The sequence below is a fragment of the Euwallacea fornicatus genome, chromosome 5 (genome assembly GCF_040115645.1).
Source record: "Euwallacea fornicatus isolate EFF26 chromosome 5, ASM4011564v1, whole genome shotgun sequence".
Classification (NCBI taxonomy): domain Eukaryota; kingdom Metazoa; phylum Arthropoda; class Insecta; order Coleoptera; family Curculionidae; genus Euwallacea; species Euwallacea fornicatus.
Genome location: NC_089545.1, coordinates 1,534,350 through 1,558,871, shown reverse-complemented (window position 1 = coordinate 1,558,871; position 24,522 = coordinate 1,534,350). Strand labels below are relative to the sequence as shown.

General features: G+C 36.3%; 1 protein-coding gene across 2 annotated transcripts in view; it reads left to right on the top strand.

The window, feature by feature from the left end:
• Positions 1–2,979: 2,979 nt before the first annotated feature.
• The window catches only part of Scp2 (Sarcoplasmic calcium-binding protein 2), a 47,344-nt gene continuing 25,801 nt past the window's right edge, over positions 2,980–24,522 (top strand). For both annotated transcript variants that reach the window (XM_066282135.1, XM_066282134.1), the window contains exon 1: positions 2,980–3,148. The gene's annotated coding sequence lies outside the window, so the exon portion shown is untranslated. The remainder of the gene's footprint in view (positions 3,149–24,522) is intronic.

Below are 24,522 nucleotides of genomic sequence, written 5' to 3'. Positions count from 1 at the left end.
CTGCTAAATTGAAGAATTCGGCCCTTCAATTCCTTAGATTTAGTGTTTTTCGTAAACTTCTAACTCTCACTGCGGATATACGCCCTTTATTATCATGAACTAGGCATTAATTTATCATGTAACCTGATACTGCAAAATGGTATTAATCTTCAGTTTCCCTTTCAAGGTGATTTTCTTTATCTTTTCATGGATAACTTTCTGGGTCGAGGCTTGTGCACCATTTGAAGCCAGAATCAGTTTGAATTTGAATGAGCTGTAATTTTTCATGTTTGGCTGTATTGAAAGAGCGAAAAATTCTATGTAAAATTCTCGTGGTTTGAAACACCTTAGAGTAAGATACCTTTCATGGTATTGCTTTCTTATCTGTTAATTGGTAAGATTTAGTAAGTTGTTACATAATTAAATTGTAACACCTCAAAGAACGGTCACTACGAAAGGTTTTTTCACTCAAAGCTAAAATTAACAATGCGCAAGACCCCACAAAGATGGTGATGCAGATAGTTTTATTGTACGACATCAAAAACCCCCTTCGTGAAAGAACACAAGGATGTGTATGTATTAGTTTACGATTTCAAAATTTTGAATATCCGTCTAGAGAGTAGCAAAAGCACAAAAGTTTAGCACTGAAGTTATGAGTTCTTTGTGCATCACATGAAGGCGTGGGACAATCTGGTGTGCACCACCCATCAACGGCAATACCTACTGGGAGTACCTCGACCGCATGAGACTCACTGATGACCTAAAAATATCAACAATACCTAGTGAAATATTTTGATTTTGCCGATGGTAACGGCAGATAAAAAATGTTCTCTTCCCCCTCCCCTCCCCCCCTCCCTCCCTCCCTCCCTCCCTACCCACCAAAACACACACACACACACACACACACACACACAAACAAATTAATAGCAAACTATTGAATGAGGTAAGCTCCAAAGCGCCTAAACTTCGGATTAGCAAATTTTAATTAGATCGATATTGAAACTTGTTTATGGAACATCAGGATGAAGTTTATTTTGCCCCTAGGAGGTTTTACTTCGTTTTCGAATGAAACTTGATCATTCATTTACCCCTTTGCATGTTAGTTATGGTTCGACTTAAAAAAGGGTGAATACTTGGTAATTGGGACATGAATAAATCACAGCTGAGATTAGAGTAAAAATTTTCTGGGAATTTGCTTCCATTTTGCAAGGAGAAAATTTATTTTTCATTTTTTTTAGTCATAAACACCCGTATGTCGAAAAAATCCTGTTTAAAAATATCAACATTTTCATTTTCTTGTTTTTTTCTTCAGTTTTTTTTGTCCAAATTTCCCCTAGGCCAAAACAGTCAGAAAGTCTTCATCTTAAAGTGGTACCTAACGTCTGCAACTCCGGAATTGGTAATAATAAAATCAGGTCTCATTGCTAATTCTGAACCAACACACTATTTTCTCTTTATTCAATCTGCACCACATCAAAGTTCTTCCTTAAAACAGGCCTATTGGCTTAATTTACCGAACAATGTAAAGAAAATAGGGTTAATGTTTCAGCTATAGAGAAGGAACAGGTTTAATTTACTTTAGCTAAAGACAAGGCTGAAAGGTTGAAGTTAATTAAGTATGGGGTTGCAAGGACTATGGAACTAACGAGCTTGAAAAACTAGTAAATGCGCGGACTCAAATTGGTTTAATGGATATTTAGAATTGATTTTTAGTGTCCACTTTGATGGGGTAGTTGAATGGTTGCAGTGCAGGACTTGTTTATTTGAACTCACTCTTTGTGTGTGTTAGAGGGGAATAGTTGGAAGATGCGGCAGACCCGTTTCTGACTTTTGCAAATATTAACAGAAGATTGAAATACCGAAGCTTAAGACGTGATTTACTTAGGAAACTTAAATACTCAATTATCCGGAAACTATAGTTTTGGTTAATTTAGGTTAATTTAAAGATGAGATTAGGAAACTATTGGAAAAAAGTTTAACAACAGATTGTTAGCTTATATGCCCGCTTTGTGAGTTCCGCTTACAGCATAAGCTCAGCCTCAATGCAAATTCCCTATAGCACTTCAAACTAGGCTGAGAAGAACATCGTATATCTTTCACACCATTGCAATTTTCTAAGGAATTTTCCACTAAATTATTATTTATTACGTAAGGTCGTTTACTGTTATTTTCAAATTTGAGACTTTTTCCTTTGCTTCTTTTGCCGCTGTCATCCACAATGAGATAATTGCAGTGGAAAATTCTTCGTTCAGGGTCGTCCACTTGATAGCGGTACCAGCACAAGTAGTTCTGCCCTTTTTTCAATTCTACGTTAACACGTTATGAAGGTCCATGTCCACAATTGCTTAAGGCGCAATATAGTAGCTCGCTGATGCAAAGCCTCTATTGGTCATTTTCCTAAGATTGTCAAATACAATATTTTTCAAAATCTTCGTATGATTCCTACTCCTCCTGCCATTTTCGTGATAAAAGTTCTGCGATTGTCTTAAATTTTTACCGTTTTTGCAAATTTCCACCCTTCGATTGGCAGGTGCACAGCTAACCTGAATTAATCAGAGTGGATCAAATCGGAGTTTAATAAGGTAAGTTTGTCAAAGTTTGCCAGCCCTACGTATATCTCACGTTACGCAAGTTTTGAGTACCAGTTAAAAGCAATCATCCTCTTGTTAAGAGCCGTTATTTACGTCATAGCGTAGATCTAAGTCGATTAACGTCAATTATCCAAGTACCATATTTTTTATAACTTAGCCACAAAACGATAAAACACATCATAAATCCGTCTCTGTGTTTTTGGCACCAAAGGAATTAAAGGCTTTTCCAATTCCAATCAATCACCTTAGCAACACTTACTAAAAGGGTGTTATGACCGAAAACATCTTGCAAGTGTTCTCTGGATATTACAAGTATTATCTGGTTGTTTTTGCAGATTTAGAACGATAAACTGATGATAATCTTCGAGGCGCAGGCCAAAGTTATCGCGAATATAAATACGGTTTGCGGATCGTAGCGCACATTTGTGTTGCATCAACCCTGTCGCGTTCGTTCAATTTTCCGCCAAAGGAAAACCGCTCGGGGTACGATTTTCTTGCCCGCTTTTCGTGGAAACGTATTTAGTTTTCTGATCGGAGTGTTACCCGGAGTTTAGTTACACTTTTCTAAATTTTTAGAGGTAAGTTTCTAGGCTATTTCGAGCGCCTAAAAAACTCCACTTTATCAGGTACTCCGCGTAAAAGTTGGGAGTTTTGAAGGAGGTTTTGAAAATTTCCATTATTTCCGTAGGGTCAATATTGTACAATTTTAATACCGCCGCGTCAAATAATGACTTCTTATGGGAAAATCTTATAGTAATCTGAACTAATAATAATTTTATATTTATCGTCCTCATAAATCATGATTTTTACTACCTTCCTTAGTTTTAAAACGCCAAAAAAATTATCAACAAATTCACATGGCAGATGAAAAGATTTGAAAGCTCCTCGCATTATTCAGGTTGGAATTTATTTACTAAACAAACTCTGTAGAGCGGTCTTAAAAATGACTGATTAAATGATAAGTATCTTATGATCTTGGTGGACTTCTCCATAAATTCTCGCAGATTCCTAGTTTTTGTTTATTTTTCAAATCACGCGGTGTACCAAAGAAATCGTGCGTATTCATTAAACCTAGACTTAACAACTCTTTGTCCATGTTATAGGTACGTACATGTGTCCCCTTGTATATGTCTTAAAGTGAGAATAAAATACACAAAAATCGGTGCGATTTGTCTTAATCAGTCAACAGCCTGATGGATATGGCTAGTTGAAAAACATTTATTTTCAACGCATTCAAAGGAGATGGAAACATGCGAGCAGTTTTACCTATACGAAACGCCGTGCAACGCCATGGCCATAGTTGAGACTTAATAATAATGCGAATATCGATATATGTGAAACTAACTTTTCTCATTTTCATCGCAGGTCACGTGACAATTATGACTATTGAAAAAAGTTGAGAAAATGTGAAGCAAGGAAAAGTGGTAAAAATCTAACGAAATTACTCTTTCTGACAAATTCTCGTAGCTTTTTTCAATTTTTTTCAACGTGGTAAGACAATGTAACAATAACTATTGTTGAAAAAGTTTCAGCCCCTGAAAATATTGCACAAAACTTCAGCTGAAGTAAATATTACAGACTGTTTCAGATTAAGTTATGTCGGTGCTTTATGTCACAAGCTGGTAAGCAGAGTAGGGAATATTCGCGTACAAACGGTCAAAGCATAGTAACTGCGCATTTGTGTTAATTTGAATAACATTTATGGTCCAATAGGGAGCGAGAATCTCGTTGACGGTTGACATGTGATGCGGAGGAGAATAGCATTGTATAGGAAAACTTTTGGTAACGTCCTGGTAATCCCTAAGAATCATAATTTTTCGTAATTTTGTGCGCATTAAGTTATCGAATATTGCAAAGTTACCTGCCAATACTTTAAATAAAAATTATTAAATGCTTAAAGAAATAAATGACAAACAATTTAATTAATTAATTATTGAATACATTTTTTTATTGTGAAAAACTTTTTCTATTTTTAACTTTCCTAACTAAAATGAACATGCAATTTACTCATAAATTGAAAACTTTTTATCACACGGGAAGATATATCAAATCAAAACAAATGAACATAAAGTTTTAATAGATTAATCCTAAAGAAGGAGCGATCTAACTAATAACTGGAAGTCACGCGTTTCCACAATTTTTATATGTAGCGAAATTTGAGTTTTCCGAATAGAAACCTTGGAAAGGTCATTTTATATCGAAAACAAAGAAAGTTTTACTTTTGAATGACACACAATAACCGCACTCGTGAATACGTATGACGATTACTATGCGACATCTTTTTACCGAACCGTTTTTCAAAATTTTTGCAAACATTTCCCATTTAATCGAAGTGCCTTTCCGACGTATTGGAGTGCACCAAGTGCATTTATATAAAAAAAAAAACAAAGCTCATTATTTCATATCTTAAGTGCGCCCTTAATTATGGAAGTCTAAGGTTATTTTCGTTTTGTTTGACGTAATTAACTAATGCGGAAAAGCTCCTTATCTTTGAGACTTTCTTGAACCGTGAGATAACGATAAATTAGCAAAATACATAATGGTTGTTTTTGTAAACTTTAAAGATGAGTCAGGCAGACTTCAGATTCGAATTTAGTTCGGTTCCTATGGTTACCAGAACGTATGTAACTCGCTCTTTAGGTATTGGTACTTTCCAGTGATTTCCTCACTCGCTTTAAAACCCAAACATCCTGTATAGCATTTTTATCGATTTTCAGATACCTACATCTCACTAAGCACCGAAACATGTAAACTCTCCGCCAAATAAAACTATAACGAATATGAAAACTATCTACCTAATTTAGTTGAGGATAATCCATTAGCAAAATTGCTCTATCCTTAAGTATATTTTAGAGATGGTTATGATGGATTATTTGAACCTCGGCAAGCACTTTCCATTTAACGTGATGTGCCCTTCATTCTAGGCCTGTGAAAAAGCTACGTAGTTTGTTTAGGTTAATGATACACGGGTATACCTTTCGAAGGAGAGTGGCCCTTTTTGTTCGCGATCCGTTTCCTAATTAGCATTGTCATTGATTTTTAAAACATCATTATGCCGATCTAATTAAAACTCGCGTGATTTGCGCAATTTATTACGTACTAAATGAACACAGACAGGAGAGGAGATTTGGTTTAGATTTTAATTATTGCAGTCATAACAGGCAATTAAATAATTATTCGTGTGGGATGCTACGGTTATGTAACATAGCACAGCTTAATTAAATAACATTTATTTATTTACTGCGATTTGGATTAAGTGATTTAGGTCCTGGTGTCAATGCAGTTGCAACGGTCGAAGCTCTGAATCCGATGTTTTTAGAGGTGTGTTCTCGGTAATTCCACCACTACATTAACAATGTGGCTCTTCAAGTTAGCAGTACAGGATCTGCGAGATGAGAGCAAAACAGAAGAAAAAGCATAATAAAGTGAATTTGGCTGTTTTTTTTTTGCATGGTGGATGAGCAAAAAATTCGTAAAAAATCAAGAAAACGTGAATTGTTTCTTACTAATGACATAAAAGCTCTTATGCCTATCTCTCGTATTTCCATTACAATTATAGTTCTACCGCTCTAATGGAGAATACGGAGATAATATTTATCTATTAGGTAATGCAATCACCCGCTACTATAACATGGGTAAATTCGAGAAGGTACCTTAGTTATTACGTATTAACATAGTCAGGATTCTCCATGTAAAGGAAACTTTATCCTTTCGACAAGTGATGAGCGAAAGCGAAGCCACTGAGAATAAAGGGGATCCAGACAGTTGGAATTGGGAATATTCATGGGATTCATGTGGAAAAGTACCGACATTTTTCTAAAAATTAGAAAGACGTCATAATTTCAATTAAATACAGATTCGAGTCTATGGCCTCTGGTAACTCAATATAAATGATGATGCGGTGCCTAATGATTGATTTATTTTCAAAGTACAGACAGAGATACTCGAGATGGATAGATATATACATAGAGAGGGATACCGTTGGAATCTCAGAAACGAAACATCTCACTGCACTTCACTAAATAAATATACATTCACTTTTTGTTCTGTTTTCGTCCAATGGATTGTCTCGATATGTTTAGAAGCCGCCTTGTGTCGTGGTGAAGGAACATGTTACAAATGCCTGGTCCTATATGAGTTTCTGACATGTTAAACCCGAACTAACTTTATGATCGTTAATGAAGATGCGAATATCGATAACCCCCAAACATGCCCCGAGCATCTCTTAAAATATTTGGAGGTTTAAACATTTAATTGTCGAACGCGTAATGGTTAGATAGGAAATCTTGAGAAGAAAGTGAAGTTTTTAATGTTTTTCTCTTTTAAAGGGTTTTTCTTTAATTTTAGTTTTATATGCCTATAGTGTAGTAGTACCTACCAATCAATATCGTAAGTACTACTATCATTTCTTCCCGTTGGTGTTTTTTTACCTCATATTTATCTACTAAGTCAACCCAGTATCCCTAACTCTATCTGCAACTGAATATATGTACATATATTTTAAATCAATATCAACAATAGTCAATGATTACAAAAAACCTGAAATTTTCCTGTTACAGAGAGAAGGATATTAAATTTTCGCTGTTCGGTTGTATTAAATTGCGTTCCATTAAATAACCATGCAATCCCCCTTATGGATTATTATTCAGCTTTTTGGGGGATGATTAAAGGCCTGAGGTTAATCTCCTGTATGGCTTTAATAAGCACATTATAATATAGCGCATCAATATTACCATAAGTTTAACTGAGGTAGGTTGGGAGACCCCCTAAAATTTCTGGGTAACATGCGCGGTTATTAGTTTTAGAACATCTTTTGCAGTTCGTTAGTTATCGCGGAAGAACGGTACCATTCATTTTCACAATAACGTGATTGTGTTCGTATTAAGACAATCAATAATTCGTGTATTTCGCTCGCCCATGAGAGTGTATTTAAAATAAAAATTCATAATGTACATCCCACTTAAATTCGTGTAAAATTAACGTCCACATATAAACTCATTAAGCTGCCGCACCTCATCATGCTGTCTAAATTGCTAGATCTATAACTTTTTGTGTGTGGCTGACGTTATGCCTACAGAAAAAGTTGTTTTATGCCCGCATTAAAATTTCCATTAGTTCATCATTTAAATTTCCATTATGCTAAATACTTTAAAGCATGTGCTTACATAAGCAATATAAGGGTTGGCTGTTAAAATTCTATTCGGGGTTACGTAATAGAGGGAGCTGATTGGAAAGTCTTGTTTGTTCCCAAGTCCTTTAAAAGGTTCTTCGTATCAGCAAATAACAGAATTTGTTTACGAACTGGGGAAGAAATAGTTTTCGCCTCAAGTTTGTGACGAACGCGGTACCACCGCGAAAATAATTAGTGAAACACGTGAAAAAGATTAATTGAACCGGTCCCGTTTTCTTTTAATTAAATTATCTCTTACAGAGAAAAATCCATCACGTATTTTTCACATAATGTCAACAACGTGTAATCCGTCTATAGTTGGAACAAAAGCTCGGGCCACATGATTCATTTTTGACGCTAAAATTGCGGGTTACTTCAGGCACATTCGAGGTGTTTGACATCCCATTACTCTACTTCTACTCACAGAGTTTGTTCCACAAATTTTTATTACCCTTAAATTGTCTGGAAAAGTTTTTTCCAGAAGTGGTATTTGAGCTAGGAAGCAATAACATAAACATTTTATTTTAACTTCAGTGTTAAGATCGGGTCGGGAATTTTATTGGGTCGCGGGGGCATTCGACAAATTGTATTTTTAAATGGTTTTATAATGCTTTATTGAGTATCGTATTTATGCGGGTGATTTATCATGACTGTCTTTCAATAGTCGAGCCATCAAGGGGACGGGGGTTCAATGAGAAAATAAAAGAGAGCCCGAATGCGCGGTTTTTACTATTTGTTTGAAAAATTCCTTAGTCGTTCTGAAACTGGGACGAAAAATTAAAAAAAAAAAAAAAACGCTGCATTTAACTGAAATAATGATTTTTTGGACGCGACGAGGAACATATTCTTTTTCGAATCGTGCCTTTAATATGCATACATATGTAAAAAAAACAAGCGTCATCTCCTAGGGATTTGCCAGTTTACGTAGATTTTTAGTACTTTTCAGTAGCAATTTTCAGTTCGGTTTAATTAGGTCTTGGCCTTAGCCAATCAAATTTTTTCACGTAGCAGTCGCCTCTTCCTCCGTGACGAGGAACCAGCATGTTCCGCTAATATTCAGTAACAGCAATCGTGCCTCCTAAATCATCCTCCTCCATATCTTCTGGATAAGTCGCCAGACCATCGGATGTTCCCAGTACACCATGTGTTTCTTAAAAACAGCAGTGCCTCAGCGGCGTCCCACTCTTTGTCGGTTAAATCCTTTTCGAATTTCGTCCTGGTCTCTTACTAAGTAGCCTCTCTCCATTTGATGAGAAAAAATCATCGGCGAGCAGTAGCGAGGGAGTAGATTATATTCCATATGATTCCAAAGGTTTTCTAGAAAGTTAAGTGCTCGATAACGAACTAGAAGAACTCTCGTTCACATTAAATGTTTACTCTGTTTCTTTTTTAATAATATTCTCCTAGATAATTAATTCCTTATCCCACACTGAATTGCTATCTTTTAGATCTTCATCCTTTCGTTACGTTCGGATTTGCAGTATTTCTAGTGTAGGTCCTGCCCCGCTTTGATTAAGTCCTAAACTTTTCTTATCAAGTTTTCCCTTTTATAAAACCCGAACCTTCCTCTCGTATCTTGAAACAAAATTTTCCGAGATCCCATAATTTTCAAGTTGGCAGTTATTGATTATTCATATCCCGTAGGTTTTATAACTTTCCATTTTATCCCTACCTAGGTCACCAACTTTAACCACTTTCTTTCCATTTCCGAAAACTAGATGAAAACTGATCAAAGCGCTTAACGCCTCTCTCGCTTGGTTGCATGATTTGAGAACGTTCACTTTCGTCGAGACGTAACAGTAAATCTGGTTACTTTTCCAGTCAAAATCGATATATGTACGTGAAAAGCTACGTTGTGTACTTAAGTAGGAGCTGTTCAGCACAAAAACCTGCTTCGTTCGGGGGCTATTTTAATGGGCAGTAAATATGCCGACTTTGAGATTGACGAGGTTCCACATCTATCACACGCACGAGACAGACAGAACCTCAACACTTATTAAGAAGCGCCGGAAGTTATCGCATGATACATTTTTCAGCATTTATATACCATAATTTCTCAAGATCCTCAAAGAAAATGGCATTAATGCCTCTAGCGATCTCTCAGTGTTTCGTAAAAAAAAAGAGCAACAAAGGACCGCAGTTCTATAGACTTTCCTGCATTATTTAAAACTCATTTATTTTGCCATTAAATAGGGAAAAATAGAACATTTTATTTATTATTGCGGTGAAGACGTGTCATTTCAAGCCTTGATCAAATTATACATCGATAGAAACTTGACTTAACACTTTGTTTGTCAGATTTAACCTACTATTTCCCGCATATGACTCGCATACACAAGTGTTAAAATTCACATGCAGCCCGATTGATTCTTTAACAGTATAATGGCAAACCGTATTATCCAGGCGTTTTCTCTTCAAAAGATACCAATATAGCACATCGGCGACGTAAAAAGTACAAACGGATTAGTTCAACTCGAACAGATTGTATAAAATTTATTTATTGAACTTGTTTGGTATTCCCATTCGCCAGTTTGGGAACTCAAGTTGAATTTAAAACGGAAATCACATGCCAATAATGTCAGCCATGAACAAATCTTTTAAATTGAGCTGACGTATCTTTCCAGATTTCAGACTTCTCTGGATTGAATATGGAAGTTCAACGAATGTGTGTGTTCGAAGCGAACGGACGACACTAAATACATCTATAAATCGTTAGAGGTCAATTTTATCGAGGCTCGTTTTTTAAGGTTGATCGTCAGGTCCAGGGGGACTCACTTGATTTCAATGAATTCGCCCTGATTTTACTTATCGGATCAAGTCAAATTTAAATGGAGCTTTATACGTGCCAAAAAAAAAAACATATCTTTTTCTCCAGTTTTCCACCTGTTTTCGTCCTTTACTGATAGGCCCTGAAAAGTGGAAGAGGATTTAATTAGCAAAGAGTATGGTTTATTAGTAAGGGAGGGGGAATTAATTCATCGTTAGTCTGAAAGAAGAGTGGAATTAAGCTGGAGCAAGATTCTCATTAAGTGCTACCGATCCGTCTGTCCTGCCTTTGGGTTTAGTGCACTAGATGCTGCGTTTGATTCTTTAAAACTGCCGGAAATTTTCATAATTTCTTGTGGGACTCATACAAATTTTGTCCATAATGACAAATTTTGTCCATAATTACAAATTTTGTCCATAATTACCGATTTCGTCGCCTCCTTTCCCATCGATCTGCTCTGAATTTCATTGCTTGAAAGTTCGATGACCATTGGAAGTTCCATGCGTTCGTCCATCCTCCATCGAACCTAAGTTAGAATAATGAAGAGGTATTAAATCATTTCATTCCCATGTTACTGTATGTGTTTTCACGTACCTGCCCGTTTATATTCACGATGTTCCGTCGCGCGTGACGGAACCTCTACAGTCCAGCAACGCGAACAATTTTCAACTACAAACCGCCATTTTTCAAACGAGGCTTTAGTGTGCCCCTCTGCCATCCTCACAAAAGAGCAAAAGAATATATTCAGATAATTATACTCCACACCATACCAAGAGTTTTTTGCTTGCAAATAACTTCCAAACTTTGCCTCAAAAGAACTTTTCCAAATAAAGGCCGTCGGACTGAATCGGCAAGGACCCTTTTAATTCCATGTCTCGCAAGGGGGCTAACGCTTAGGGGAAGATATTCGCATATTAAATTACCTGGATTCATTTTATTCTTTAAAAGTTTTCATAATTTAAACTCTACTTTTCTTGTTTATCTTTACCCTCTCTGTCCGTTGTTTCTTAGTTTAAATTAGGCAACTGTTTGAGGCTTTTCCCTCGAAATTCCGTCTACGTCCCTTAAGTTCGTAATGGTAATAACTGCAATATTGAGTCATTGATGTCGTTGCAGAGACGTCACGTCCTACTTTTTCAAAAGGCAATTTCTATTTGAGTGGCGTTTTTGTGCCCAGGCCAAAACGAGTCCAGTCTGTGCCAAGTTGTTCAATTTCCCGCTTACATCACTCCCTTAAGGATTTTCCACTCTTGCAATTTGCCATAGAGATTATATTTATAGGGCTTATGAGGCATTATCAGATGGAATGACTTTTGAGGGCATGGGAGAGTAATCGGGTCAGTAGTGCGCGTCTAGACTCTATCCCTTTAAATCCATGGAATTTGCTGTGGAAGGGAGTAGGGACCTGATTCGAGTTTCTTAGTCATCGGAACTAATGCATCATATATCGGTGATTATGCCGTCGAATGGAGAGTTTATTACGATCGGCCCTCTGTCCAATATCTGGATTGAGCATTTAATTAACTATGTTGCTGTATATACTTCTGAAGCTGATAAACAGCGCACTGTCACTGGACAAATACATAATATGCGCAACAAACGCTATCACGGACGTTAAATTTCCTGCTTAAAAACAACAAAAGTATTCATTACAAACCGAGGGTTAAAGTGCTGTTAGTTTTGGTTGTGTTTCTTTATTAACATCGGCATTCCATTGAATTCTTCGTTCAATAGAGGTGTTGCATTTCAGTTTCACTTACGTGTTTGACTCGACCGTTTCCAATTAGGGGACATTATCGTAATTTACGGTGCAGCTCGCAAAAAAATGCCCTAAGAAAGGCATCTCCATTATTAAATTCTTTCTCCCTAGAATTTAAACTAGGAAAATATATATATATAAATAAAATGGCGAATTTTTCTCCTTTCCAGATTTTTTCGAAAGTATTTCTCAGAGGCAACTGCGCGTCCTACTTCTAGCCCACTAAATCTTCCTCTCTTACGAAATCCGTTCCTCCGTCACTAGACCTCCTCCCTACACATTCTCATAATTTTATGGTCGACAATCATTATCGATTATTAATATCTTGCAGCATTCGTCAGAACTTTCCATCCAATCGTCAACCTCCCCCCCCCTCCTCCCCCCCTCCTCCTCCCCCCTCCAAGTCACCCGCTTTAACCAGTTTCTTATCTCCTGAAAACTACGTGTAAAATAAACAAAGCGCATAACGCCTCTCTTGCGTTTTTATGTAACATTTGAAGACGTTCAGTTTAATCGAGATATAACAATGAACATGTTTAGTTCCCCCAACCAAAACCAATCTACATAAACAGTTATGCTGTGTACTGAAGTATAAGCTGTTCAGCGGAAAAGCTGCTTTATTGAGGCACTTTTGATGGATTGTAAATAGAGCGAATTTGAGTTTGAGGAAGTTACAAGTCCATCACATGCAGAGGACAGGCAGGACATCAACACTTATTAAGAACGATCAGAACTTTCTACATGATACATTTTTCATCTTTTAGGAACTATAATTTCTCAAGTTCCTTAAAGAAAATGGTGTTAATGTCTCTAACAATCTCTCCGTATTTCGCAAAAAAAAACAAAAGACTGCAATTCTATAGACTTTCTTGCATCATTCAAAACTCATTAATTTTATCTTTGAATAGGGGAAAATGGAGCATTTTGCTTATTATTGAGAGACGCATCTTTTCAAGCTTTTATCAAACATACACAAGCAAAAATTTAATAGTTGATATTGGCTTACTATCACCTACGAAGACTCTTTATTAGGTTTAATATATTATCTGCAACATGCGAATTTCCTAGACAAATTCTTAAATTCGCATACTTCTTCGACAGTAAAATTGGACTCTAACTCATTAAACAACGAAGTGTACTATAGGAACAGGCGGGAACTGATTTCCGTTTCTGAGAGGTTAGAGCTAAGGCTTCATATTTCGCCGCTTTCGTCTTCAAATTGAGGGTTTATTGAAACAGACTCTCTGCACAATTTCAACATTTAATATTTAATTAATTATGACGTTGTTTATATTTTTACGGCGAATAAACGGCGCACTGCCACTGGCCAAATAACAAATATGAGCAACAAGCGCTACTGCTAACATTAAGTCTCCTCCTTGCAAGACTTCCAAACTCATTGTTTTTCTTCCATTTTAGTACCTTTTTTTTATCTACTCCGGCATTGTGGGATTTGGGGAATAGAAGTCTTGTATTCGAGTTTTATGTAGATGTTTAATTTGAGTATTTCTAGTCCGCAAATAAGTGCTTTAAGAAAGCATCTCCATTTTTACACTCTCTCTATAGCTTAAACGAGGAAAAAGAGAAAAAGAACGTCGCAAATTTCTGTTCTTCTCTGATATTTTCGAAGGTAGTAGCAATGTAATAGCTTCTGAATCCCCATGTTGAGAGCCGAAATTACCGAGGCCAACCTTCGCCGACGTAAATACTGAAAATAAAATTGCGAACACATGGAAAATCTAAACTGAAAATTGTATTTAACAAGCCGGATCATAAGGATTTTCTCCTGCAATGAATCAAAAGTGATGCATATGTAGGTACGTGATCTCGACACCTTTCCCAATTTTGATAAAGATTACCATGCATCCGTTCCACCGAATGCTATCTGAATCTACAATGAGAGTGTACAATTGAAAACGATTCCATGCGGTATATTTATATTCAATTTAAATTCAATAAGGACCTTTCTTTTAACGTCTGAAATATCTTCATATTTTTATACCGAACTTGAGCTTCAACGGGTAAAAGCGTATTTGGTCCTATTCCTGTTTCCATGCCGGTTAAGTCCGTAATTGGGGAGACTTTGAGTTTCCTCATCTCCTAGTCCAATTGGGGCTTTTTTCAACTGAAAATATACAATGAGCGACAAAGTTCAACAGGGATAATTTTAAATGGGCTGCATTATGTTCTAAGTGGGTAACTCAGGAAAGTTGTCTGTATTCGCTGGAAAATAAGCAAACTTAGCATCAGTTCCGCTATTGGCATCATCAGAAAAAGTTTGTGTTAAAACTTTTTATTCATCAAATAATGCATAATAAACTCTAGAAGTTTCAGCCAATTAAATAATCATGAACTAACTTCGAATGTTTCCACTATTTCTGCTTTTTGTCAGGCGACAGCGGCTTTATTGCCTCTCTGAGTCTTCGGAAATTTTGGAGGGCAAAATAACGGAAAGAAAATATCATATTCTCTTTTGAAAAACAATAGGAATCCATCCAGGAGTCTTATAGAAAGCAGCTTATATTCTTTTGTATATCAGATAATGCTTCAACTCGCAAGGAAGCTAATACAATCCCATGCAGGGATGTGTCGCCGAAAGAAGACTGGGTCTACAATACTTTATTCAACAACGATAAATGAAGTGTTGTCGTAATAAAAGTTATTGCCTGGAGAGGACTCATTAAAGCCCGATATGTATTCAATACAGTTTGTCTATTGAAATGCCTCTCCACGCGATCTGATTCAGCCTCAGATTGCAATATATTGCTGGGAAGCCAAGATGATTTGTGCGGCGGCACATGCCGTATAACGAAGAAAGCAGATATATTGTTTAAATGAATCGTTACCAAGTTGCTCATAATACCTACAGAGTTTTAATAATAAATTCCTGTATTACGTGATTTTCTTAAGCAATTTTTACGTACACGCAACGGTCGGTTGTTTCCTTTTTGTCCCGCTTATAGGCCATTCTTATGCAATTTAGGGATGTAAATCAAAAGTAGATTAGGGCTTATAGAATAAAGGAGGGTGGCCTCTAGGGGAAACATGTCCTTAAACCCTAGCAATTTTCACATTATAACTCGAACTCTGTAGAGAGGGTGGACATTGGGGGGTGGACTCTTTCCGAGAGGGCGGACATATGCCTCTGAAGAGCCATTAATTCGCATTAGTCGAAACCTAATGAAACAAGGAATAACAAATTATTTAGCCATCTAACGAGCCCAAGGCAGTTGGACAGCGCGCGGCAAAAGAAAGGGATGTGAAGGCGATTAATTAAATATAAATACAAGGGCAAAGAAGTAATTTGCATACTAATTACTCGGAGCCCCCCTAATGAAACAAAAATCTCAGGTTTTTTTTTTAATTCTCGTCACTAAGCTGCGGCATATTACTTTGTTCGTCCAGAAGCGCCTTTTCCAGCCGCACTGCGATGGAACTCCTTCATGGCAGTTGCAATGTTTTCTCACTTTCGAAATCTTGACGAATCGAGAAACAATTTTAAAATCGACATAATTCCCATAAAACCTGCGTATCGTGTTTATTTATTTGTGTACCCATTCAGATGCACACAGCTGTTTTCGCGGGAATAAACGATAAATGGCTATTTGGTAAAAGATAAACGCTAAACAAATATACCTTACCTAAATTAGATGTGTTGTGAAAATTAGACACAACAAAAGGTTTGATAATATAGAACTTAAATTCTCAGTTTTCGATTTGTTTATCAGTAGTAGTTCGTGGCAACCTAAAGGCGGCTCGCACGACGCTGTAAAATTGGTTATAGGCAATGGAAATGGTGAAGTACGAGGATAGTCCCAGAAGTAGCCGACCTAACTCTTAGAAAAAACAACTTAATATTGTATTATTTCTCAACGTAGTCCCCTTTGGCATCGACACAGACAAGACCTTTCAAATAAACGCGTAGAATCACGTATCGATCGCCACGTTTTTTCATGTTCACAAAATCTCTAAAAGCGCTCACTAAAACCGGCTCCGAAACGAACGTTAATCCACGTAGAAGTCTTAAACTTTAGATATAATCTTTTTTAAGGTTAGGCCTTTGTAAAATAACGGGAAATTTTTAGCAAAAAAATCGCCATCTGTATGTCAGATCTGGCACTTCTGGAACAGTCCTCGTAGCGAAAAATCCACAAACTGAGTAGCAAAGAGGTATCAATTGACATCGGTAAAATTTGACCGATACTCACTGCGACTCAAATGCGAATAAATCAGGTAAGTCTTTTCACGAGACTTTTCATTTTCACGACGTACATACATAGTAGGTGGCAGAAACGAAAAATACCTGCTGACCTAAAAGCCAACATGCCTCGTTTAACTATCGACCTGGGGCCTAAGGTTTTTCCAGGGGATATCCTAATAATTCTTTCCGGTGTGCAGTTAAACGTACTGACGTATATCGGGGTCAATTTTTCCTCGGACGGTCCCAGAAGAAAAATGGTACACGGTAATTCCGATAATGTCAGAATTGTGGTCTGAAAGAAGAGCAATTTGTTCGGAAGGGATAGGACTGTTGAAAATTTAACACTGATTTCGACTCCTGTTAATTGAGGGCGTTTACGTTTTCTGAAAATATAGATTTCGTCCATTTGGTTCTGGACACGTTATTAAAAACAATTACCAAGATCGATGGATCGTGTTGGGGAAATGGGGAATCATTTTATTTTTTGCTGTAACACTGCCCCTGAAGTCCGAACGCTGAAATTTAGTGAAAGCCCGTACTGTCCAAAAAATCATTTGGTAGCTGTTGAACGTCCATGCTACAAAGAAACCCTTTGGGTTCCGAAAAGTACTTCAGGGCAACAGAATAAATATAACTTTTTGCACTAAAACCTCCCCAGTTCTTTATTTTTCAAGCCTCCAACAACTCGTCAGGCGGAAGAAGAAACGGAAGAAATTCAAAAAAGGAGACCGACTTTGGGACTTCCAAAAAATTCCAACAGGCTGCATTAAATTTTCCGAGGTTTCGAAAAACCTTGGAAATGGTTGACAGGCCCAACCCCAAAAATTTTAAATCAAACCATTCGCCAATACCTAAGAAAACAAAATAATTAAATTGGCCTCCTGGCCTAGAACTTCCTCCATGTATCGTGAATAGGGAGGAATAAAATTTGCCTTTGCAATATTAATTCCGATGTGCTTTCGCCGGGGTTTTCCGAACAAAGTAGACGAGTAAAAGTCTGGGAAAACTATCCACTTTCGCCTAGTCCTTCCCCGTCAATGACGCAAAGGGAAATTTCAGGCATCTGTGTTTTATTACACGTTACGTTATAACTTTTGGTGTATTCTAGTTTTATACTGCTTTTTCGACGCTGTACAACCCAAACGAGCAAAAACCATTTTGAGCCAATAGAGGGTTAATTAGAGCGTAGGATTTACTAGCCAGATTGATTAGGGTCTGTGGCAAAAACCGAGGTTCTTCTGTTACGTGTAATGTAAAATTTAGTGCTTTCCCTTAGTTAAAACTTTCATTTAAAACAATCGAATTCCGACGATACGTAATTTATCCATTAATAACACGTTTTAACCAAATAGCCAGAGGCTAAGACGCAAGTGTACGTAGAAAGTCTTAGATTTCAAGGTGATACCTTCAATTACTAAAACTCTAATGGGGTGCTCTGTAGTTTCATCAGGGTCTGCGTAGGGCTTTTAAAGTCGTTTGTGAATGCAGTCGATATTGATTGATCGACATTGTGTTTTTTGTTGTATATACTATTGCGTCGCAGCGATCCAGGCCAAAATTTAATCTATATCTTTGTCGTAGGTATATTGTTCACCTCATAATAAATCTGCAATGCGTAAAAACTCTTGATTTGTATCACACATCCAACCTTACGCAAAACAAAAATCCGGAGGGTGTTGTCGCACGATCCACATTTATGTCCATCAGGCACATATAAAAACTTTTTTCCTGAGGGATCAGCCCTGGAGGCACAATGGCAAACCCCTAAGGTAACCTTAAATTGGGCAAATGCATTATGTGGTTTGTGGCTTTCGGAGAAGTACATAGATAAAGTCTCATTTGTGACCACAAAATTTAGAACCATAAATCTGTTCAAATGTGTGGTACCGAGATATAGATTCAGCTAAATTTGCCAAGATCCTTTAGGGGAAAGTATGAACTTTACAAAATTTTCAGAATCGACAAAATAGCATTAAAATGCCAATGAAGCTTGAATAGTCTAGAAACCGTTGAAGAAGGAAAGCTGAAAATGTTCAAGCATGCTTCCACTCATAATTTTCGCTCGTATGACTCACATTTTATTACCGACAATACAAAGGAATACGCTTCATGTTGATTTCTTGAAATAGAATTTTCTACCGGCATTTTATTATTTCCTATCGCATACATTGAAGCCGTAAACACACTGAATTTACATTGCAGATAAAATTTACTGAACATCACGTGCAGAATCTCATCCAATCTTAAAATACATGGTCCATGTATTATTATAAGTTACATGCAATAATCAATTTTCAAAGTTTGCACCGTATGTGCTATTCCATAAACTCCGTCCTTCAAATATTATACTTACTAAACTCCCAAAAGCACCGGGACTCCTTGATGGCACATAAATTCACTTTATAATAATCTACCCTCAGATCTTATTGTTAATTATCGGCGCTACATGAAAATGGTGTGTTAATGCTTTTAGATGAGAGGCTCTAAGTCCTCGGCTAAGGAATCCCTCCTGCACGATGTTTTCGGGGCAAGGGAATTTGAATTATTGAGGGAGTTTCCGAGAGATCTGCTCGTAAATTGCAGGATCCGGCAGAGGAATGAAAACAAAGATCGCAAAATGAAAAGATGTTTGTACACAGATACAGTTAAAAGTTTAACTCGAATCCTCAGGAATTGAAATGCTTCGCCAGACGATAAATTGGGAAATTGGGGGATTTAAATTTTGGCCCAAATAGCAGCTGGGAACCACTTGCCAAACATATGGCATCATCTATCAGGTGTCTGGAACACTTCGAATCGGTTTTGTTTTGGCGTTATCCATAGAAGACAAACAGTCTCTGTCGTTCACGGATGAAGAAGTAATTGGACAAGCCTGACTTGTATTAATTGTATGGCAACCAGTAAGACCACAGCTTTTGAGAGATAAAAATAAGAGACGAAGAATGAAAAAGGCACATTGCATAACTTTCTTTGTGTCACATTTACCTCGATTAAGTATTGGCGTCTTCAGCAAAAAATCCAGTTTTTGGACGAATAACGTGAAGAGGAATTTTCAACAGTTACAACTGTCCAACTGGCAAACCAACGAAAAACAACACCTATTATGTGTGCTGGCCATTACCGGATGAAAAAGCTTTCGCTATAGAACATTTTTATATATGACACCGAAAATTTCATTTTCTGTTGCCCAGAAGACGTTTTTTTCTTAAGACTTTGTAACTGGCGAAAAAAGGCACCCGCACCACTGAAATTCGAGGCTGCATATCGATCAGCCACGGGAAAAGATTTTTTTAAGAACATCGCAACCCTTTTACATTCGAAAACCTGCAGCTCTTCAACAAAAATATCTATGATTTAAATAAGTTGCCTTGTTATGCATGTCATAGGCTTCTTATCAACAGCGATGCCACATCTTTTCAAAATTAATATGTAGCAGAAATTTGTTTAGTATTGCTGCTTATATAAATACATACTTGAGTATTATACCAATAATAATAACAGCACCTGCAATAAACAACCAGGAGCACTATTTTAGTTCTTAAAAGAACAAATTTTTATCGCAAAAGTTGATGAACAAAGAACACAACTGTTTAAAATACGAACTTAAACCAAAATGTTAACAAATTAACTGACAACAGTGCAAAAAAATAAGATTACTTTTGACGTTCGAATGTATCTTCATTCTTTTCTACCATATTAAATTTGTGTGACTTGTCATTTTACATAAGGCGACTCTCATTTGTTATATTTTTTGACGTGATAAAAAGCTACGTAATTTGAACCATACGTCATCGAGAGTTGATAGAGAATCTCAATAAGATATCGGAAATTATATGCATCGAATTCCTGATTTTTAGTAGCATCCCCTACAATTTTTCTACCATCCACGCCTTTAGAATTTCGCGCTGCGTATAACAAAATATCAAAAATAGAGACTATTTAGAGCTTTTTCAGCAACTGCTTCGAAGTTTTAATTTCCTGTTAGCCAATGTAGATTATTGGGAATTTTCACTTTTACATTTAAAGATCGGTAACTGGCGAAAAAAAGGCTCTTATTTCATTGGAATAGTACGCCTCACATACAGTACGTTAAAAAGAAGTTAGGGTAAAATACATATACAGACTTTTACCAAATTTCCAGTGGTGGCTCAGATATTAGAATTTTCCTCTCTCTGATGTGACTGTCTACTCAAAAATTAACTTGAGGAAAAAAGCAGCTACGCCTTTGAATTTCATACTGTTTTATATTACAAAGCAAGGGCGGGCGGTTGAGGAAAATATACAGCGTATTTCATAATCACACGTTAAAAATTTAGAAGATGAATGTACAAATGATTTAAAGAAGAAAAGTTCATGAGACCATGAAGCCGTTTTCGCTTTTTGTTTGTAATTTTTTTGTTTTAATAAGTCTGTGCCGGTATTAAACATTTTTGTGAAAATTGGGAAGCGTAAAATAGGTAGAAAGGCACATCTTTTAAGAGAAAGGTAAAGTTTTTAATTTCACCAGCGGCGTTGCCAGTGATGCGACACCGAGCATTTTAAACGAAAAATACGATACGCCATGGAATTAAAAAAAAAAAAACAATAATTTTCTTGATGTTTTATATTTCTCTGAAAAAAAAGATCTCTTGAATGTTTTTCATAACGTTAAACTGTTTTAATGGAAAAAAATAAAACGTCACAATCTGCAACGGAGTAATATCATAATTCATTCGTTTAAAACAATAAAAAATACACAAGGGAGTTTTCAAAGAGTGCGCTAAAATATGGGAAAAAGCGTCGAGGCATGCATTCTTGCAGATGGAAAGCATTTTCAATACCCTTATTTAATTGTTCTTCTATAAATAACGTAATTTACCTAATTTAGTTTTGAACTTTTAACATTAGTTAGGAAATGATATTTTTTCAAAAATTTCCAAGAAACGGTGAACAGTATGAAATTAAAAACATTATCGTCTCCTAAACGGATATGTTAAAATTTCAATAAAAATATTTAATGTCGGAACGGGTTTATTAAAAAGAAACGTAAAAAAGTAAATTTTTTTCACTTTGTATCGCAGGTAAGAAGCGAAAACGCATTCCACTCCATATGAATTTTCCTTTCTTATTCACAAATTTACGCCCTGAACTTTTAATGTGCTATTATGTAACACCTTGTATATACAATAAAGTTTCTTGTTACTGCTGATGTGCTGGGTGTGCTAAATGGGAAATTAATTCATTTTAATTTGTTGTAATTATGATTTTTTCGACGTTCTTAATAATTGGCAACCCCTGACAAAAGTGTCACTATTCTTCAAAATTGAATGCAAAATTCAATTTGATGTTGGTTGATTAATGCACGTTTCTATCTGACATTATGCAGTACCTATTCCAGGAATTAAAGACTGGGCTTCTATACTCCATGCGAGTGAAAATTAACGATGATATCCTTCTCCGCATTTTAACGGCAAATCATAAAATTTAACACAGCAGATTTTCTTTTTGACCTTCCCAGTAAAAGTTTCATTTGAGCTTATCGACAGAACAATAATTTTTGGATTTTAATCTTTGCCGATATTTATGATCGTTGGACTCATCAGAGCAAATAGAGACACGTTCGTAATTACCCGATTTTAAAACAAATTCGTAAAATATCCTATTTTAATCACAGACCCGAAATCCTCCCTAAAGAGGAGGTGCAATCAATCAATCATATTGCGACAGGCAACAACACCTCGCTCCGTGTTATATTATCATTCTAGCGGTGCTTCCGAGTAAACTCGTAAGTTTAAAAACGCAATAAACCCGAGTCATATATTGAAAGAAATCCTATGTTTCATTCAGATTACATTGGGTTGCAGTTTTATGAAGATTATTGCCTTTAAGCATGCAATGTTAGCGTAACACAACCGAAGAAACTCATGCGAAACTGGGCAATTTTTGTCCGTATCAGATATGACTCGTGTAGAACTTTTCAAATTGGTTGACGACTAAATGAATCACTTTTCTATTTTTCCAAGTGCCAGTTCAGACCTTGCTACAGATAAATCTACTGTACTACATTTGTAGCTTTAAATTAAGTTATCCACCGTGGCTGACATCGCTTTGTGAAGCTTTTTCAGCTGCAGCTCGAGGCTGCAATATAAAGGAAAAATGCTTTATGGCTGTTTATAAGGTTATACACTGAAAATTTAAATATGTTGATAAACTTTTTATTTTTAATGGTACTATTTCAGGTTCATTATTAAAGGGATGAATGAATTTCCTCGTGGCGGAATGTACCGAAGCCGAATTAAATATCGTCTATCTAATGAAACGGCGCAATTTCAAAGATATGACCATAAGAATGATCAAAAAATTATATCAACTTTTATGATCTGTATACCATAAATCTGCAGAAAACGTCTCTTTTTAGATCAGAGAAAGACCGCAAAACCAGGCTTTAAATGGGTCTTTATTACACTTCCTCCTAGTTTCCCGAGTTTCCAGCCCAATTTACCTCACATTATTGTACCATATTTCATAAATTATGGGTTATAACTTATTATTTGCACGGAAAGCTTAAGAAGAAGCGGGAGGGAACAAGTTGGAACAGCCTTACTTTAGTTTCCCGTTTTTAAAACTTCTACCTCTTAAATAAGGTATAATTAAGGAGTATTGAACCAATAATATGCTCGTAGAGTAAGTGCGTGAATAAATCATGTTATTGATCTGCAAATATGCTAATATATTAGTTCTGAAATAAGGTCGACTCAAATTACACACCGCCGAAGATATTGGGGACAAATCCCACACCTACAATGGATATGTCGAGGGGGAGATGTTAGATATGAGCATTAAATCAACTTTTTTTGCCAAACTTTGATTCATAACATCAATAATTATTAGCATGGAGACTAAAACCTCTTTGGCATCCAAAATTAGAGGTTCGATTATTATTTGTTATACAAGCGGCAGCAGACATAGCGTCAAGTTTCCTTTCTACGAATTAGGTGAAAATGTCAATGTAATGCCTCATTAACTGCGAAGGCCTTAATTAATCTGACTATACACTAGAGCTAATAATATTTTATTTCTGCGTAACTTCGACAAGCAAGGGATTTCATAACCTTCGCAGGTTTTAGATCGAGTTAGAAAATTTCATATTAGTTATAAGACTCCGGCAAAGTTTTTGCTGATCGATAACTTTCGAAAAGTTAAAGCCAGCGTTCTTATGGGGTTGATAATGTTAACTATGAAAGTTTGTAAAGTTTCTTTCCTAATTCCTTGTAGCTTATAAAATTAGAAGTGCTGATATGTTTAGCTGGTCCTTTACATTTATGTATGTAAATTGTCACTAACGAACGAACTTTCAACAACACAAAGGTTGTTAAGAAAAACGTCACCGCCGAACAATCCGACAATCTTTGTGGGACGTCTGATAAAGGTGATCAAATGACCATAAAGAAATTGTTTGAGTGATGTGGAAATCACTGTCAAAATCACGTGAGAGTTACATCATAACGACGTCATATTCACCAAATCTAACATCCATCAGTAAATTACCCAATTGTAATGTTGAGTTGACGTCCCCACGACATTAATCAAACGACACGCAAACCTGAACTAATTTTTCAAATTTAACCGGTGTCTGAAATTCGAGAATTTTATATCGATTTCCCGAAATCTGAGAATTGAATAATGTGTTCATTTTTGTATTTTTTTGAAATATAAAATTTATTGCAAAACTGCAACGGTGGTATATACATAAAAAAAACATCAGTTTTCCAACGTCATTTGGTCATTATAATGAGGCTACAAATGTGGATGTGAGGCTTAAAATTAATACCTTACAATGAGGTTTCAAACATTTTTTCATTCTGGCAAGGATTAACCACCAGAATGAACCTGAACTAACACCCACAAATTTATGACCATTTATATACGTTACATTCACCTCAGACGTTAAGTTTTGGTCGCTTTTAAAAGACGAAGCCACGCAAACACCCTAGTGACACAACGATTTATTGCTAAGTACACAAACCGCTTGAGAAATTCGGGAGTAGGACTAAACGTTATGTATTTTTCAGCAAT